Source organism: Macaca nemestrina, chromosome 11, assembly GCF_043159975.1.
Source record: "Macaca nemestrina isolate mMacNem1 chromosome 11, mMacNem.hap1, whole genome shotgun sequence".
Classification (NCBI taxonomy): Eukaryota; Metazoa; Chordata; class Mammalia; order Primates; family Cercopithecidae; genus Macaca; species Macaca nemestrina.
In genome coordinates, this window is record NC_092135.1 from 124,355,892 (window position 1) to 124,376,864 (window position 20,973).

A 20,973-nucleotide genomic window follows, 5' to 3' on the forward strand; every position below is an offset into this window, starting at 1 on the left:
GAGCATTTGACAGGCAAGAGAGAAAACCATTTTGAACCTTTGCTTTAGGAGATATCCAAGGTTTTAATCATCAAATGTCACCGTTTCCTAAATGGAGATTTTTCTACAGATAACCCTTTTTAAAAAACTATTTAAAAACACCCATTCTTCTACTGATCTTGGTGTTACTGCTATGCCAAATTATGTTTTCTTCACCATTCAGAACTTCACTTTAATGATATCCAATAACAGAATAAGGTGACTAAAAAAATTCCCTAAGAGATTTGGCCAATTTAATTTTAAGTTAATCTGTTTGGGATGGATTTTGTTGACTACATGCTTGTGGCTATAAGAATTTTGAGCATAAAGATGGCGATGTCTCTCCAATTTCGTTAGAAGAGGAGCAGAAACATATTTGGAATTAGGTGTTCAGGATGTATGACAATGTACTTGCAGAGCAAGAATACTAGTTTATATATCCGTTTAGTGTTCCTTGTTGAGAGATGGTGATAGAACCTTAGGGGAAGCGACAATCTAAGCACCACCACTGACAAATGAGGTTTCCACTGAAAATGTGGTCAATAAAATAACTGACATATACATGGCACTTGCTCATTTAAAGAATGTCTTCCTATGCATGAGTTAATGTGTTCTTGAAGTTAATCTAACGAAGAGATTAAGAATATCTTTATTGGCCCCATTTACAACTGAAGAAACTCAGAGTTGGGGAAGTTGTGAAATCAATTACAGATCACATTCACAGTTAACTCAACATCCAAGGACAAGAACCCTTTCAATTTCAAATTTCTCTGTTTCCCTCACATCATAGTGAGGGAAGAATCACATTGATCTTCTGAAAATAGCATAACACTTTAAAAGAAACTGCATTGATATTGATCATTGCATTTTCAATGCACACCTTCTATACTTCTTTATGTTAGGACCAGGCGATGCCGTGGAGAAGGAGAGACTCAGTCTCTATCCCCTCTCTGAGTGGAAAGGTGATTTGTATGACCATCCCTCTAAAAAGTGATACCATGTAGTTCCTGGAAGAAGTGGGATATCTCAGCCCAGATCTCAAATTTGAGTAGGATTTGGCCTGAAGAAGGGGCAGGATGTTCTAGGCACAGGAAATTGCACATACAAAGGCCCAGAGACAAGAAAGTGTGACACAATCAAGTAACCAAAATAAATCCAGTTTGGTCTCAGTGTACTGAGAGACTAGGGAATCATGACAGATATGACCAGGAGAACAAGCAGGCAATGAATCCCAGAGGACCTTATACATCATTTTAAAAGTTTTAGACTTTTAAGAGTAATGGGAGCTTTGTAAGAGGTTTGAGCATTTCATGTGTGTTGACAATGTTGTTTTAACATTTGTTTGCATTCGTAAGGGAAGACCTCTTTTGGAGCACGTTGGATCTTCCTTGGAAAGCTGCCAACGAGTAAGATTGCAAACGGCCAGATGGGCCATAATCTATCCTTAGAAAGAATAAGATTTCTGATCCAAACTGATATAAATTTTATTCTCGAGATAATACAAGTGCATACTGACATAATTGTTCCTAAGGAGAATTAATAATATAACAAGCCCATAGGTTTCGATAATGTAATTGACCTATTTCTACTTGGGGTATCTTTTTGTACTCTACTTGGTTTTACAGACTAAATGGTCTTGGTTATTGGAAATAACTTTAAATAATCTCCCAAATCTAGGCAAGATCCCCTGGGCAATTAGAAGCTGAGATATTTGCATGCCAAACTGTAAGGTTCAGCATATGGTCCCAAATATTTGCATAAATAAAATCTTAAGATAGCATATTCAATGAGGTACTTTTATTTTTGTCTTTCCTTCACAATACCTAAACAGTGTTTCTTTCAAACACAGATTATCTCCTTATACATTGTCCTCAAGTAATATTTTGTATATGTTATTTTTTCTTATGTAGAAAATACAGCCTGGTGTGATGGTTCATGCCTGTAATACCAACACTTTGGGAGGCTGAGGCGAGCAGATCACCTGAGGTCAGGAGTTCAAGGCCAGTCTGGCCAACATGGCGAAATCCTGTCTCTACTAAAAATACAAAAATTAGCCAGGCATGGTGGCGGGCACCTGTAATATACCAGCTACTAGGGAGACTGAGGCAGGAGAATTGCTGGAACCCGGGAAGCAGAGGTTGCAGTGAGCAGAGATCACACCACTGTACTCCAGCTTGGGCAAAAGAGTGAGACTCCATCTCCAAAAAAAAAAAAAAAAAAAACCTATTTGGTGTTAAAAATAGAAATGTGCAAAAAGAAAAGAAAAGGTTAGAAAGAAACATCTCACACTAGGCAAATAACTTGTTGATTGCTTTACAAAAATAAACTCATATCCCATATCCTGATTTATGGTGTTTTAAAATATTTTTCCGGCCGGGCGCGGTGGCTCAAGCCTGTAATTCCAGCACTTTTGGAGGCCTAGACGGGTGGATCACGAGGTCAGGAGATCGAGACCATCCTGGCGAACACGGTGAAACCCCGTCTCTACTTAAAAAAAATACAAAAAAACTAGCCGGGGCGAGGTGGCGGGCGCCTGTAGTCCCAGCTACTTGGGAGGCTGAGGCAGGAGAATGGCGTGAACCCGGGAGGCGGAGCTTGCAGTGAGCCGAGATTGCGCCACTGCGCTCCAGCCTGGGCGACAGAGCAAGACTCCGTCTCAAAAAAAAAAATAAAATAAAATAAAATAAAATATTTTTCCATTTAATTACATCTCATGAAGCTCTTTAATGTGATTATTCATCTGAATATATTTTAATGAGTGTAGTTTCTCATCTTATGAATGAAACTTCTTAACCAATTCCGTATTGCTAGACATTTAGGTTTCTTTTATTTTTTTAATTATAAACAACACTGTAATGTATGATGTACGGTTAACTAACATCTAGTAGCATAATAAAAGTAAAAATATGCTAGCCATGGTATAATAAAAGTAAAAATATGCTAGCCACCATATATATATATATACACACACACACACATATGTATACACACATATGTATCATACACACATATCTAGACATATATATATATTTTTTTTCTTCTTTTTTGAGATGGTGTCTTACTCTGTTGCCCAGGCTAGAGTGCAGTGGCACAGTCTGCAACCTCCACCTCCCGAGCTCAAGTGATTCGCCACCAAATAATACATTTATCAGCCCCAAATCTTTTCTACCTTTTCCACATTAATATGACAAAAGCAAAGAAGTATCTTTTGGCCATCATCTGCCTAAATAACGGGATTAATTAAGCATATATTTAATTATTTTAAGAAATCATATTTATCTACACTCCAAGGTCTTTGGAGAACAGGACAAAACTGTCAGTCTGCATGAATTTATGTGGTTGCCATAAACAATCAATGCAAGCAACATAACCTTTAACATTGCTTATGGAGCTAAGGAAATAGCCTTAAGAAAGAACTTTTAAAATATATATATAGTCACTTAGTTTGCAGCATAGAACATCTTGAGCCTTAAGGCAGATAAGAAATTTTCCTTAAAAGATTACCCTGAGGCCGTGCATAGTGACTCACGCCTGTAATCCCAGCAATTTGGGAGGCCAAGGTGGGTGGATCACCTGAGGTCAGGAGTTTGAGACCAGCCTAGCCAAAATGGTGAAACCCCATCTCTACCAAAAATACAAAAATTAGCCAGGCATGGTGGTGGGCGCCTGTAAGCCTAGCTATTCTGGAGGCTGAGGCATGAGAATTGCATGAACCTGGGAGGCTGAGGTTGCAGTGAGCCAAGATCACACCACTGCACTCTAGCCTGGGCGACAGAGTGAGACTTTGTCTCAAAAAAAAAAAAAAAAAAAAAAAGATTACCCTGAAACCACAGCTAGAAGAGTAATTTAGCATTCTGAATTTGACTGAATTTGATCTAACTGGATGTCCTCGTTCTCGGCTGGAGTCCATACTAGCCTCTCCCAGTAGAGAAACTCAGTCAGTGGTCACAATGACAGACATCTGCAGACCATTGTGGTGATCTGGAAATGCTGGTTTCCTACCTGAAAAGTTAAAATACTGAGCCTTATGACCTTGGCCAAATTTAGTGTCCTGGTTTTTTAGAGTCTGGTCTCTGAAATCAGACCACCTGCATTTGAATCAGAACTCTACCTCTTACAATCTGTTTGAATTTTTGAACAAGTGCATGGACCTCAGTTTCCACAGGAGACGCTAAGCAGTTGATGGGAGGTTTAAACAAAATAATCAGTATAAATCACTTAGTTCAGTATCTGGCTCACAGATCATACTTAGCAAATGTGAGGTATCGAGTTCTCAAATTTGTAAATGTAAATAGAGTAAGAAAAACAAATGCCAACTCCCTATCAAGACAATGTCTTATTTGTCTCACTTGTTACCCAATTCAAAATCAAGTGTAGACAAGATCTTAAAACAGCTTCGTATGTCAAATCTTATTTAAAAGTAGAGGAGAAAGAAAGATAAGAGGAGAAAAAGGAGGAGCAGGAGGAAGGATGGGAAGGGGAGGAGGAGCAGGAGGAAGGATGGGAAGGGGAGGAAGAGCAAACATATTCTAGAATACACATTTGCACTTAGATATACAGATTACAAATTCATATATTAAAAAGGAATAAATTATAGTTGTTGAAATTATGCCATTGATAGAAGAAATATCGAATATCCTGAGACATCACAGCATACAAAATTATTTTCTTCTAGAAAACAGAATAACAATTTGAAGGTGATCCCTGTAACTTAAGATTTCTAGGTCTTATTCTTGTCATTTGAAGAGTGAGAAATTTAAGTAATAATTTAAAAAATGACTATCCAAAATACCTATGATTTAATGAAACAATATTAAATATGATAAATTCCAATAAAAGCAAACAAATTAGAGTGCCTTTAGGAAATTCTTCACTATAAGAAGGTTTACTTAAAGGAAGATAATAACAAACATTTTTCCTTTTGCTTGTGTAAAGATCACTGAAGCTAAGAGAAGCATTAACTTAAAAGAAATGTATTTCCAAGGGGAAATGGCATAGTGTTACAAGGAAATGAGAAAATGTGATAGAATTTCATATCTGAAAACAGGCAACATTCACAACAGTCAAATTGATTTTAACTTATTTTAAACATGTTTATGGATCTTTTATTGTAAAAAGAAATGCATTATCATTGCAAACAAAACTACTTGAAAGTGAAAAAAGATGATACTTCAGTGATATAATTAAGAATTCTAAACTACTGTAAATATCAAACCATTAATAATTTTCACTTGTAATAATTAAACTGGGATGGAAAGGCACATTCCTGTGTCTATGTATTGAAAAACTGCTCATGTCTAAATTTAAGGTATGTATTAAAAAAGTAAAATCATCTATGGCCCCACCATATACAGATAATCACTAGTAACAGGTTTGAATACATCCTGCCCAAGCTTACTCATTCTCTCTCTTTCTCTAACATTTTTGGGGGTCTGTAAATTGTTAAGCATTATTTTTCATGTAATCTTTCAACTCCAAAGGAAAGATTAGCTTAGGGAGTAAAGGACATTGGAAATACGAAATGTTCCAAATATGAAACATTTTATATAAAGAATGAAATAAAGAATAGGGGATCTTTCAGAAAACCCAAGGATGAGAGAATAGCTGGACATCAAGAAATACAGGCATCAAGAAATACCAGCATCAAGAAGAAGAGATGCTGGGAAAACCACTGTCTTTCATTATGCTCTTCTCTCTTTCTCTGGGGCCACTGAGCCTCATGTCTGCTTCTTTCTGCACATTTGCTTGTCACTACTCTCACAGTTTTGGTTTTCTCACATTTCACTCTTGTAACTATTTCAGATAAACTAGCACCTCTTACCCCAATTCCAAATTCTCAGGAGGGAAGAATCTCTTTGACTCCATCTGTATTAGGCATTGAGAATAACATTCTGCAGTTCTCAAGCAAAGAAGCATCTGGTCTTGGTAGGCACTGCGGCATTAGTCCGTTGTACCATGAACACCTTCTGTATGAATAAATGAAAATCTACCAATCTACATCATGGATGGATTGACTGATTAGATTTTATTATTTTGTGTGTGTGTGAGAGAGAGACAGGGTCTGGCTCTGTGGTCCACGCTGAAGTGCAGTGTTGTGATCACGGATCACTGCAGCCTCAACTTCCTGGGCTCAAGCGCTCCTGTCACCTCAGCCTCTCAAGTAGCTGGAACTACAGGCATGGCGCTACCACATCTGGCTAAGTTTTGTATGTTTTGTAGAGACAGGGTTGTTTCATGTTGCTCAGGCTGGTCTTGAACTTCCTGAGCTCAAGCGATCTGCCTGCCTAGGCCTCCCAAAGTGCTGAGTTTACAGACATCGCCGCCATGCCCAGTCTTTTTTTTTTTTTTTTTTTTTTTAATGTTAGCATCATCGCAGAATAATTGACAAAAATAATTCACATGCATTTACGGTGTACAACATTTTAACAGTTGTGTTTTGTATTTCAAAACATTGGTAATACATTTTGAACATTCTTTTTATCAATGAACACTTAAACTATTCCGAATTTTTTTAGTAAAACAATGTTGTATTAAAAATTAATGTATATGGAGACTTCTGCTCCTGTTCATTTTTCTTCAGCTTTATTGAGTTATAATTGACATAAGATTGGACAAACTGAACGTGTATAATGTGACACTTTGATATTTATATGTATTGTGAAATGATTACCACAGCAAGTTAGTTAACACATCTAATACCTCATTGTTACCACTGTGGGGAGGGGCAGGTAGTAAGAACATTTAAGATCTACTCTGAACAAATTTGAAGTGTATGATACAGTATGGTTAACTACAGTCACAATTTTGAATACTAGATCCCCAGAACGTATTCATCACAATGACTGAAAGGTTGTGTCTTTGACCAACATCTACCATTCTCCCCCAGCTCCCCAGCACCTGGCATTCTATTGTTTCTATGAGTTCAACTTCTTTCAATTCCACATACAAGTGAGATCATTTTTTTCTTTCTCTGACTTATTTAACTTAGCATGAAACCCTCAAGTTTTATCCATATTGTCAAAAGTGGTAGGATTTCATTCTTTTGCATGGCTAAATAATATTCCATTATTTATACATTACTATATATCCATAGGAAAAAGGAACATTATAGATATAATTGTTAAGCTAATATGAAGTCACACTGGAGCAGAGTGAGCCCTAATCCCATATGACTGGTGTCCTTATAAAAGGAATTTGGATACAAACATGCTCATAGGAAAAGTGCCATGGGGAAATGAAGGCAGAGACTGGGATGATACTTCTACAAGCCAAGTAACACTGAGATTACCAGAAATTTACCAGAAGCTAGGGGAGATGTATTTAAGTTTCTGCCTCTCAGCCCTGAGAAGGACCAACTCTGCTGACACCATGATCTCAGACTTTCAGTCTCCAGAATTATGACACAATAAATTTCTACCGTTTAAGCCACCCAGTTTTTGTGACTATTACTGCAGCTCTAGCAAACTAATGCAAGAGTCTGCTATGTTGGTACACACATCTATATCTTATGTGACAATTAATATTGAGTGTCAACTTGAATGAATTAAAAGATGCAAATATTTGCAAATCAAATATTGGATAGAGGATTTGTTTTCAGAAAATATAAAGAATTCTCAAAACTCAACAATAAGAAAGCAAATAACCAAATCGCAGTGGTGTGAACTCGGCCCATTGTAACCTCCGACTCCTGGGTTCAAGTGATTCTCCCACCTCATTCCTGGGTGTGTCTGCGAAGGTGTTGCCAAAGGAGTTGAACATTTGAGTCAGTGTACTGGGAGAGGCCGACCCACCCTCAGTCTGGGTTGGCACTATCTAATCAGCTGCCAGTGAATCTAGAATAAAGCAGGCAGAAGAAGTTGGAAAGAGCAGACTTGTTGAGTCTTCCAGTCTTCAACTTTCTCCCGTGCTGGATGCTTTCTGATCTTGGACATCAGACTCCAAGTTCTTCAGCTTTTGGACCCTTGGACTTATGCTAGGGGTTTGTCAGGGGCTCTCGGGTCTTGGCCACAGACTGAAGGCTGCACTGTTGGCTTCCCTACTTTAGAGGTTTTGCAACGTGGACTGATCCACCGCTGGCTTCCTTGCTCTTCAACGTGCAGACAGCCTATCGTAGAACTTTACATTGTGATCATGTGAATCAATTCTCTTTAATAAACTCCCGTTCATATATACATATATCCTATTAATTCTGTCCCTCTAGAGAACCTTGTTAATATAGCTTGTTTATTTTTATTACTGAGTTTTATTCCATTGTATACAATATTCATCCATTCACCAACTGAGGGCATTTTGGTTGCTTCCAGTTTGGGGTGATCACAAAAAAAGCTATAATAAACATTTGAGTTCAGATTTTTTATATGAACATAATTTTTCACTTCCTTTAAATAATTAGGAGTAAGATTTCTGGGGAATATGACAAGTGGATATTTAAAAAGTACAAGAAACTACCAAACTATTTGCTAAATAAGCTTCCCCATTTTGCATTCCTACTAACAGTATATTTTACTTTGCGTCTATGCCAGAATTTGGCACTACCATTGTGTTTTGTTTTTTACTATCATTGTGTATGCAGAAGGGTAGCCTCTTGTGGTTTTCATTTGCTTTTCTATAATTATTAATGGTGCTGTGCATCCTATCATGTTCTTATTTGCCATTCTTTTTTTTTCTTTGGTGAAGAGTTGATTGGATCTCTTGCCCATTCCTTTATTTGGTTATTTCCTTTCTTATTGTTGAGTTTTGAAAGTTCTTTATATTTTCTGAAAACAAGTCCTCTATCCAACATTTGATTTGCAAACATTTTCTCACAGTCTTTGGTATGTCTTTTTCATTTTCTTTCTTTTTTTAACTTTTATTTTTAAATTCAGGGGTACATGTGCAGGCTTGTTATACAGGTAAATTTGTGTCATGTGGGTTTGTTGTACAGATTATTTCATCACCCAGGTATTAATCCTAGTTCCTGTTAGTTACTTTTCCTGATCATCTCCTTCCATCCATCCTTCATCCTGTGATAGGTCCACACACTCATCTCCTTCCATCCATCCTTCACCCTCTGATAGGTCCCCGTGTGTGGTTCTTCTCTATGTGTCCATCCTTTCCTTTTCTTTTTCCTTTTCCTTTTCCTTTTCCTTTCCTTTTCCCTTTCCCTTTCCCTTTCCCTTTCCCTTTCCCTTTTCTTTTCTTTTCTTTTCTTTGACAGAGTCTTACTTGTTGCCCAGGCTGGAGTACAGTGACACGATCTTGGCTCACTGCAACCTCCACCTCCCGGGTTCAAGTGATTCTCCTGCCTCAGCCTCCCTGGGATTACAGGCATCTGCCATCAAGTCTGGCTAATTTTTGTATTTTTAGCAGAGACAGGGTTTCACCATGTTGGTCAGGCTGGTCTCGAACTCCTGACCGCAGGTGATCTGCCTGCCTTGGCCTCCCAAAGTGCTGAGATTACAAGGATGAGCCACTGCACCCGGCCACGTCCATGTTTTCTTAACAATGTCTTCCAGAAAACAGACAACTTTGTTCATAATTTAATAAAGTTCAGTTTATCAATGTTTCCTTTAGGAACCATGCTTTTGGTCCTAAATCTAATAAATCTTTGCCTAATTTAAGATGAGAAAGATAATTCTTGTGTGTTTTCTTGCAGAAACTTTATAATTTTTGGCTTTATATTTAGGAATATCCATTTGGAGTTAATATTTTATATGGTAAAAGATAAAATTTTTAAAAATTTTTAAAAATACTTTTGGTTTGGAGTTTTGTTTTGATTTGCATTTAGATATCCAATTGTTTCAGCACTATTTCTTGAGTGGCTAAATCTTGAGATGCTGTAGGCTTTTTTTAATGCCTTTATATGCTTGTGCTATCAGGCCAATGCTGGCCTCATGAAATAAGTTGGAAAGTGTTCCTTCTTTTTTAACTTTTTGGTGAAGTTTGTGTAAAATTGGCATTTTTTTCTTCTTAAATGTTTGGAAAAAGTCAACAGTAAAGCTATATGCACCTGAAGTTCTCTTTGTGGGAAGGTTTTGAACCACAGATTCAGTTTCTTTAGTAGATACAGACTGTTCATGAATCTCTACATATCTATGTCTATACATATCTTTCATCTGTTTTTATATATATATATATGTATATCTATATCTTCTTGCAGTACTTTAGTAGTTTGTTTTTCAAAGAATTTGTCTACTTCACCTAAATTGTAGAAATTGACATAAATTTATTTGTAATATTTATTTATTTTCCTTTTATAATATGTGTAAGTTCTACAGAGGTCTTTCATCTGTTATTCTTGATATTGACAATTTGTGTCTTATCTTTTTTTTCCTGATTAGTCTGACTAAAGATTTATAAGAGTATCAGCATTTGGTGTTATTGATTTTCTCTATTGTTATTCTATTTCATATTTTAGTAGTTTCTGCTCTTATATTTACTATTTCCTTTGTTACACTTTAGGTTCAATCTTCTCTTAATTTTCTAGTTGTTAAAGATGTCACAGGTTTTCAGGATTTTTATGTTATAAATTTCCCTCTAAACAATGCTTTGACTGCATAACAGAATTGCTTTCATATTGTTTTCATTTTTCATTCAGCTCAAAATATTTTCTAATCTCCTGTTTTAGTTCTTCTTTAACTTTGCTGTAAGTTTCTTAATTCTCAGACTTTGGGAAATTTTTAAAGAGAACTTTCTGCTATTGATTGCTAATTTCATAATCATCATAAAATTTATTTTGTATTACTTGGATACAGTTGTCCCCTTTTGTCTGCAGTTTCACTTTCTGCAGTTTTATTTACCCATAGTCAACCATGGTCTGAAGACATTACAGAATTTTGACAGTAAAGAGAGAGACTACATTCACATTACTTTTAGTACAGCCTATTGATATAATTGTTTTTTTATTATCATTTTTGTTAGTCTCTTACTGTGCTCTATTTATAAATTAAACTTTATTATAGGTATAAATACATAGGAAAAACACAGTGCCTACATGGTTTAGTACTAACTTCCGTGTTAGGCACCCACGAAGTCTTGGAACATATCCTCCATGAAGAAGGAGGAACTACTATGCTTTTACATTTACTAAAACTTGGCTGGGCGCGGTGGCTCATGCCTGTAATCCCAGCACTTTGGGAGGCTGAGGCAGGCAGATCACGAGGTCGGAAAATCGAGACCATACTGGCTAACACGGTGAAACCCCGTTTCTACTAAAAATACAAAAAATTAGCTGGGCGTGGTGGCACATGCCTGTAGTCCTAGCTACTCAAGAGGCTGAGGCAGGAGAATTGCTTGAACCCAGGAGGCAGAGATTGCAGTGAGCCGAGATTGTACCACTGCACTCCAGCCTGGGCGACAGAGTGAGATTCCATCTCTAAATAAATAAATAAATAAATAAATTTACTAAAACTTGCTTTGTAGCCTAAAATATGGTCTGTCTCAAAAAATGTTCTATATGTAGTTGAAAAAAAATGTGTACAATGCTGTACTGGGTAGGAGTAATAGTCTCTAAGTGTCAATTAGATGAAATAGATGATGACATTGTTGAAGTCTTCTATATGTTTGCCAATACATTTTTTGGTATTCATTTTCTAGGTATTATTGAGAGACTGGTGTTATCTTTGGCTATATTTGTGAATTGCTTTATTTATTATTTCAGTTCTGACAGTTTTTGCTTTATGTGTTTAGAAGCTTGCTATTAGGTGCATAAACATTCATGATTGGTATGTCCTCATGATTAACTGACCACTTTATTTTGTAGAAATGACTTTACTTCTCTCTATTGAACTCTGCCCTGAAATCTACATTATATACTATTGTGTTAGCATTCCTACTTCCTTTTCAGTAGTGTTACTTTTAACTTACATATGGTGTTAATGTAAAGTCAGTTTCTCATAGTCAGCAAGTAGTTGAGTCTTGTTTTTTAATCCAATATGACAAATTGACAATCTATGTATTTTAAATGGGATGTTTAGGCCATTTACATATAATGTGATTATTGACATGGTTTTGTTTAAATCTACAATCCTGTTGTTTGTTTTGTGTTTCTTTTTTGTTCCATCTATTTTCTGTCTCCTTTTTTCCTCTTTTTCTACATTCTTTAGGATTATCTTTTACAATTTTATCTCCATGTTGGATTATTAGTCCTAACCTTGTGTTTGTGTGTGTGTGTGTGCAGCGCTCACTTTTAGGGTTTCTAGTATATACACATTTAATTTATTATGGTCTACCTTTAAATTATATTACATCACTTTATATACAACTGAATATTTCCATTTCACCTATCCCAGAGTTTTTGATATTACCATACATTCTAGTTCTGTATTTGTTATGAACTTTACAGTATAATATCATTTTTACTTAAATCATTATTTTTGAATTTCAAAATAAAAAATAATTTTATATTTACCTGCATGCTTACTAATTCTGCACTTTCTTTTTTGTTAGATCCAGATATCTACCCAATATAATTTTCCTTCTGTGAAAGACTTCCTTTTACATTCCTATAATGCAGGCCTACTAGTAATTAATGTTTTTCCTGTTTTTTGTATTCTAGAAATATATTGTATTTTGTCTTCGTTTTTTGAAAGACTTTATATTATATGTAAAATTCTAGGTGGACAATAATACCTCCTTTTAAAACTTTAAAAATATTTTTCCACTGTATTCTGGTTTGTATTGCTTCCTAAGAGAAATTGTTTGTCATCCTGATCTTTGTTTTACTATATATAGTGTGTCTTTTTACTCTAGCTACTTTTAATAATTTTCTCTTTATTATTCTTAGTAGGCTATTTGATTATGGCATGCCTTGCAGTTGTCTTAATTTTCCTGTGCTTTGTTTATTGAATTTCTTGGATAAATGTATTTCTACTCCTAATCAAATTTGGGGAAAATTTTAATTATTTCTTCAAATAGTCTTGTATTTTTTTAATATTCTTGAGATTTTTTTTCTAGGCTTCTCAAGTCATTTGTAAATAGTTTCCTGTTTTTGAAACCTGCCTCTAAGCTTTACAAGTGGGACCAGAAAAGTCTTTAGCTCAGTCCTCATTTTTCCTCACTGCTAAGGCAATACCATTTTCTAACATTCTACTCAAGGCTCCATTCTATTCTGATTATTGAGAATATCAACTTTCAAAGGCTTGGTGTGAGCCCAGGATTGTTCCACCTGCTCTTTACAGGTAGTTATTTTCCTGGCCTTGCTAGCTGCCACAAATGCACGCACCAATTTCACTCAGCTGAATACAGAGGAGGGAATCCTTGGCAGGTCTTTGTAGCTCATTTTCTCTTCATGCAACTTTCTGTTCACCATTACTCTGTCTTGGGAACTCTAACTCCTTGTCCTCTCCTACCTTTCAATGCTGTCTTCAAAACACAGGTAACCACAAGATTTTTATTGCATTCTCCTCCCTGGAAAATGTCAAGGCAGTAATCTGGGACAGTTGTAGGACCTAGCTTGCTTACTTTATGTCTCATGTCTCATACTTTATCTTCTCTAATGTTACAGAACTTCATTGCCTGTATTCCAATATCTGAATCTAATTTTTTTTTTTTTTTTTTTTTTTAGTTTTTTTTCCTAAACTAAAAATGTGCTTAATACTGATGGATAAATCTGGTCTCTTTTACTTTTGCTATAAGAAGTACAGACATTAACTTTAAAAATACTTTGCTGCATTCTGCAGAATCTATAATGTAGAAACTAAGGAGCTTTAACAATTGATTGTACACACCATTACTATGTAAAGGAAACCACACACAAAAATTAGTTTCTTTTCTTAAAAACTTTTTGCACTGTCAAAACATTTAGTAACCAAAAAACATTTGATTCAGTAAGTCTGTAAACATTCTTCATGTTAAACGTCTGTTTGGATTTTAGGAGAATCTTTGGGTCCCCAGGCTTGAAATTTAAAAATGAGATTATGTGATCATTTGCAATTCAAATAAAATAATATTACTTACAGGAACAAAGTCTGAAATCATCTGAATTTAAGAAATTAAATGTGATCTATTATAAGTGTAAGGCAATAAAATGATAGAATACAATTAGCTCAAATTTAAATACAAATATCATCTCTGCCTGTAAATCATTTACATATATGTCAATTTTTTTATGTGTACGCGCAAAAGATTCAGCATACACAATCAAGATAAGTCATTTAGGAGATGTTGGAAAATATATAGATGCACAAGTGTTTTTCTGGTACATATCCTCACCTTTTGGTTAGTAGTTTTCAGAAAAACTGCTGTATTAGGCTTGGAGTCTCATAACTTTTGTTTAGGGAGTTTTTAGTTGATTTGTTCTGAGAAAAATTTGAGATGGATAAGTGAAGCCAAGCTCTGGAGAGGAAAAAAAGGCAATTTTATCAAAATCTGGCACATTCTGAAGGTTGCTTGGGTTGAAAGGGAATCTAGCATATATATTTGGCTATGAGATGCTTCATGTCAACCTTTCCTTACTCACACAAAAACTTCTTTGATCTATCCTGAAAAGTGTGTTTATGCCAACATCCCATACTGCTATATATAAAGTTTTGCAGGAACTACTGGTGAAAACATTACTCTAAATACATTGGGTGCTGTGTTTACCTAGACATAGATATGTGAATTATGTTTGATGATTCAGTGGTAGGCAACATACCACGTTCGGAACTAAATCAGAACAATCATAAATTAGCTGTGCCCTATAAGTAAACAGAATGAATAAGTGAAAAATACCTATTAAAAATTACCTACAAAACCAGAGGCCAACTTGGGAATCACAATATTGCAAAGAGCATTTATTTCAACTTAGAGAATTAAGAACTGTGAGAACTACAAGAAATGCATTATGATAGTGAACCTTAGTTTATAATGTCATTCATAGCAGCCAAGGTTGACAAACAGAATGTTTGCCCTCAAGAAGTATTTGATAATATGTCTTCTGTGTTTTCCTGTTTCCTGGCTAGAACTGGATATTCAATATGACTAATGCTTCTTTCATTTAAAAAAAAAAAAAAAAAAGACAGACTTGGAAATATTTACTCACTCCTTCAAGAATGTAGAAAACACTTAATGATAACATTTCTGTTAGCTGTGGTGGCAGAATTATGTATTTACATCTAACACTTTTTTTCTGTATAACAGGGATTACTTAATTACAGAGTACTCATATCCAAGGACATTAAAGTTATTTTAAAATCTGAAGAACATTTTGAAATGAAAGTTGTATTTACTGTTTCTGAAACATATATTAAATGTCAGAATTACCAACTTTTTAAGAATTGCATGTCTCATACACAATTTGTATGTGTGTGTACGGGTGTGTATGTATAGTAAGTTAACCTTTAAAAATTTAATGAATGTATAACTTACAAGGCAAATTTCAAAAGACAGTGAACTGTTTAGTTCAAACAACTTAAGATCTGTTATGGCTATAATTACAACAGTGGAAAATTGGCAGTCTAAACTATGAACCTAACGTGAGTTGGTATAAATAATTACATGTTTATATAGCCCAATCGAACAAGGCTACTCTGGCAAAAGCCACTTCAAAATACAAAATTAAAAATCGAAACTCTAAGTATATTCAAGCAACTACAGTAATTAAAATCCATGTTAATTACAAATGATCCAGAAATATTATTGAAGAACAAACCAGTTGGACAACTACATGCCAATGTATTTTTAGACATATATGGAGATAGTATTTGAAATCACAAGCATGTTTATAAGTCCTGGCTACTCTCTAAGTTTATGAGATTATGTGGTATTATGGTCTATTATTATATTACAATATGTGCTAGTTAATTTTTATGTTACAATATGGATGTACTCTTTGTAGTGCTGTAGAATTTACCAACCAGTTCCACATAGATTTTCTTATTCAATTCCCTTAACAAGTCCACAAGCCAGCTTTTAACTCAACTACTATTATGCCTTTTCCAGCTGAGGAAACCTGAAGCTCTGAGAGGCTATACATGTCTGCTACAGATTGTTGAGTTACAAGTGGCAGATGTTGACTAGAATTCAGTCATCTAAACCTATCATTTAGTTAATAAAATATTTCAGACAAAGTACATAATTATATTGTATGGTTGTTATTATCTAAAAACAGTGTTTGTGAACTGAATAGTAAAGAGGAAAGAGCCTGCTTTATGAGCAGTTTTAATGAAGGCCCTGTTAGAAGGAATTTATTCACAATTTTCTCGTTGCATTCATCATAACACGATTTGAAAACTGATCTGAATTATAAAACAAGCTTCTATTTTGTATGTGTTATGTATTTTTTTTTGTTAAAAACATGTTTTTAAAAGTCAGACATTGCTTTTAATTTAGGTGTAAAAAACCAAAAATATCAATGGACAACCTCAGAAATAATCTAGAGTATTTTTTAAATGATGACACTTTATATTCTGACACATCCAGCAGAAAGAGCGAAACAATTTGGGTTAAACAATTAGATATGCCCTTTGTTTCCTCCTTTGAGCTTTACCTTTTGAATTTGCCTTTGTTTCATGTACATACAACTCTAGACGTGTGCGAAGACACAACCTTCTGACACTTTGCCAGAAACACGCAAATTAAAAACCTGAAATCTAATATGCCATAAATCGAAAATAAATGTGTCAGGGGATTTAGCACAGGCAGCCCATAAGGGGACACCTTCTTTTCTTAATCTGTGAAAGGCAAATGTCATGGTTGAAATATCTGCCAAACTGCCGTGGTGAATGTGTTCACTGCATTTGCTAAGCCAGGGGTACCAGGGCTGTCAGCAGAGAACGAAGGGTGGGTATACCCAACTTTTAACTCCATCTTGAGAAAGAAAGAAAGGGAACTTTCTCAGGACACACCAACAGGGTAAGTAAAAAAGGCTTTGGGGAATTTAAAAATAAAAGTTGAAATCCCCAGAAAAAATGCTTCTCTAATAGTTGCTAAAGACATCCAAATCTAGAGACTTAGGGAGCCCTGAAGCTGGATTGGGTACGCTGAAATTAAAACCTAGAGTGTACCAAAAGGATTATCAGAATAAAACAATGCTTCTCAAAGCATGAGACAGGTTCCACTGCTAAGATATTATTACTTACTATTATTATCATTATCGCTATTTTCGAGACAGAGTTTCTTGTCGTCTAGGCTGGAGCGCAATGGTGTGATCTCGGCTCACTGCAACCTCCCCACTCCTGGGTTCAAGCAATTCTCTGACCTCAGCCTCCCAAGTAGCTGGGATTATAGGCGCCCAAGTCACCATTCCTGAAAAATTTTTGTATTTTTAGTAGAGATGGGGTTTCGCCATGTTGGCCAGGCTGGTCTTGAACTCCTGACCTCAGGTGATCCACCAGCCTTGGCCTCCCAAAGTGTTGGGATTACAGGCATGAGCCACCATGCCCAGCTAGGATATTATTTTAAGTGGCATACAGAAATGCTTACTTGTTGATTTTATTTTACTTGTTAAAAATTTGATTATACATTTAATGAATACCTATTAAAATATAACAAGCATATTAAACTTCTGTGTGAGGACTGCAAAGATGAAAATAACATAAAATTAAATTTCAAAGAGTTACTTTGTGGAAATTAGTGAAAATAATGGTTTAAATAAGATATGGATTTGAAAAACAATGTTAAAGTTGGCACCCAGAGAACTGAGGTTGTGGTAATGCTGGAACAGAGAGTACAAGCATTTATAAAGCAATTGCCCCTCTTTACTTTGCTCTTCTTTCTCTGGAGATAGGGGATATTGAAGATCTTCCTTTGTCTTAATTCATCATGCTATTATTCCTTATCTTCTCCAGCATGCCTCCCATTTTATACTCTGTTCTTGTCCCTCATACATCCTCACCTCTACTGGAATGTAAGCTCCAGCAGGCAGATAGCATCTACCAAATATTCAGCACTTAATACATGGAAGAATGAATGAATAACTGCTTTTTCCCCACACATTTCTGGACTTGAGACCCCTCCCTGCTCACAGGATCGGTATGAACTCTGCCCTTTAGATCAAAGTATTGCTCCCTCGAGTCACCTTTACCTTACTTTGGAGTAAGAACTTCAAATTCCAAGTCCATTGTGTGATAAAGGGTTGCAGAACTACATATAGGGTATGTGCTGGCTTTCCCAACGGTCCCCTTTTCATTGTATAGTGATGTGATTTGAAAAATCTTTTTATGCAGCAGGATTGGCCTGATTAGCCCACAATTAGGCTAATCCTATCACCCTTTCCATAGTGATTGGATAGGGATGGGAAGATCTATGTCAATGAGCAAAGGGCATTCCTCTTCCTACAAAGGTTGGTTCAGAAATAAGGAGATGATGGAAGGTGTTTGCTTGAGATTTCCGAGAAAGAAGATAATTCTCACTTCTGAGAAATTTTCTGGGAATAATCACTTATTTCCCACTTGCTCCAGGTATGTCCTGCTATGAGTGTGGGCACTACTGTAACCAATGGGTTGCCAGCCTGAGGTTGGAGCAGCACATAGAACTGAGCAGAATCAGAGTCTGATGCAGAACAGGCTTGCTGGCTTGATTTCAACTCCTGTTTTGACCTCATCTAAACCTCCAGAAGATGTCCTTATCTTCAGTAAGACAATTGTTTTGACTTGTTCCGATATTTTTAAAAAGCTTTCATTTTCTTTAACTTGGGGCAATGTATTTATGCAAATTATAAATCTGTTATTATACAACTCACATTCTCTGTTGAGTTACTGATAAAATTCCAGGACAGTAGAAAGTTATTACATCATTTACTTAGATAATCTTGTTTTGTTTATTTATTGCTTTTTACATTTCCTTACTATAACAAGAAACTAAATAGTAATTATTATTATTAATAACTAATCATTATTGAACATTTGCTTTGTACCTGACAATCTGCTAATGATCACCACACTTAATCCTCCCAACAACCTTTCGAGGCAGGTGTGTCTTAGTCCATGTGTGTTGCTATAAAGGAATACCTGAGGCTTAGTATTCACTGGGAAGTTTATTTGGTTCACATTTCTGCAGGCTGTATAGGAAGCGTGGTGCCAGCAACTGCTTCTGTGAAGGCCACAGGAAGCTTCCACTCATGGTGGAAAAGGAGCAGCCATCATGTGGTGAGAAAGGAAGGAAGAGAGAGAGAGGAGGAAGGTTCCAGAGTCTTTTTGACAATCAGGTCTGGTAGGAATGAATGAAGCAAAAGCACTTATTCCCATGAGGACACCACCATGACATTCATCAGGAATCCGCCCTCATGAACAAAACATGTCCCACTAAGCCCCATCTCCAATATAGGGGATCAAATTAAAACATGATATTTAAAGAGGACAAACATCCAAACTACATCAAGGTCCCAAATTTATTCCCATTTCACAGATGAGAAAACAGAGGATTGGAATATTTAAAGGCTTCATGGTTTAAGACCGAACATCATTGATGTGGCCAGGACATCTTTATGTTGAACAATTCTGACTACTTTACTAAGAGAAATCCTATGACATTTTCTATTAAAACTTGTGTTTACTCCTCAGCAAATGTAAAAGAACAGACATCACAACAAACTGTCTCTCAGACCACGGTGCAATCAAATTAGAACTCAAGGTTATGAAACTCACTCAAAACCGCACAACTACATGGAAACTGAACAACCTGCTCCTGAATGACTACTGGGTACATAACGAAATGAAGGCAGAAATAAAGATGTTCTTTGAAACCAGTGAGAACAAAGACACAACCTACTAGAATCTCTGGGACACATTTAAAGCAGTGTGTAGAGGGAAATTTATAGCACTAAATGCCCACAAGAGAAAGCAGGAAAGATCTAAAATTGACACTCTAACATCACAATTAAAAGAACTAGAGAAGCAAGAGCAAACAAATTCAAAAGTTAGCAGAAGGCAAGAAATAACTAAGATTGGAGCAGAACTGAAGGAGATAGAGACACAAAAACCCTTCAAAAAATCAATGAATTCAGGAGCTGGTTTTTTGAAAAAAATCAACAAAATACATAGACTGCTAGCAAGACTAATAAAGATGAAAAGAGAGAAGAATCAAATAGATGCAATAAAAATGATAAAGGGGATATCAATCCCACAGAAATACAAACTACCATCAGAAAATACTATAAACAACTGTATGCAAATAAACTAGAAAATCTAGAAGAAATGGATAATTTCCTGGACACATACACCCTCCCAAGACTAAATCAGGAAGAAGTCAAGTCTCTGAATAGACCAATAACAGCTTCTGAAGTTGAGGCAATAATTAATAGCCTACCAACCAAAAAAAAGTCCAGGACCAGATGGATTCACAGTCAAATTCTACCAGAGGTACAAAGAGGAGCTGGTATCATTCCTTCTGAAACGATTCCAATCAACAGAAAAAGAGGGAATCCTCCCTAATTCATTTTATGAAGCCAGCATCATCCTGATATCAAAGCCTGGCAGACACAACAACAAAAAAGAGAATTTTAGGCCAATATTCCTGATGAACATCAATGCGAAATCCTCAGTAAAATACTGACAAACCGAATTCAGCAGCACATCAAAAAGCTTATCCACCATGATCAAGCGGGCTTCATTCCTGAGATGCAAGGCTGGTTCAACATATGCAAATCAATAAACATAATCCATCACATACACAGAACCAATGACAAAAAACACATGATTATCTCAATAGATGCAGAAAATGCCTTCGACAAAATTCAACAGCCCTTCATGCTAAAAACTCTCAATAAACTAGGTATTGATGGAATGTATCTCAAAATAGTAAGAGCTATTTATGACAAACACACAGGCAATATTATACTGAATAGGCAAAAACCGGAAGCATTCCCTTTGAAAACCAGCACAAGACAAGGATGCCCTCTCTCACCACTCCTATTCAACATAAGGTTGGAAGTTCTGGCAAGGGCAATCAGGCAAGAGAAAGAAATAAAGGGTATTCAATTAGGAAAAGAAGAAGTCAAATTGTTTGCAGAGGACATGACTGTATATTTGGAAAACCCCATCATCTCAGCCCAAAATC

At 35.8% G+C, this 20,973-nt stretch overlaps 2 long non-coding RNA genes across 2 annotated transcripts in view; one reads left to right on the forward strand and one right to left on the reverse strand.

Annotated features, from left to right (window-relative positions):
* LOC105473990 (uncharacterized) overlaps positions 1–19,773 on the forward strand; it is a 112,845-nt gene extending 93,072 nt beyond the window's left edge. Inside the window, exons 2-3 of the long non-coding RNA XR_982616.2 lie at positions 18,378–18,550; positions 18,976–19,773. This is a non-coding gene — a long non-coding RNA (uncharacterized lncRNA). The remainder of the gene's footprint in view (positions 1–18,377; positions 18,551–18,975) is intronic.
* Positions 1–20,973, reverse strand: part of LOC139357012 (uncharacterized) — a 584,556-nt gene that overhangs the window by 421,130 nt on the left and 142,453 nt on the right. The gene's annotated exons all lie outside the window — the stretch shown is intronic.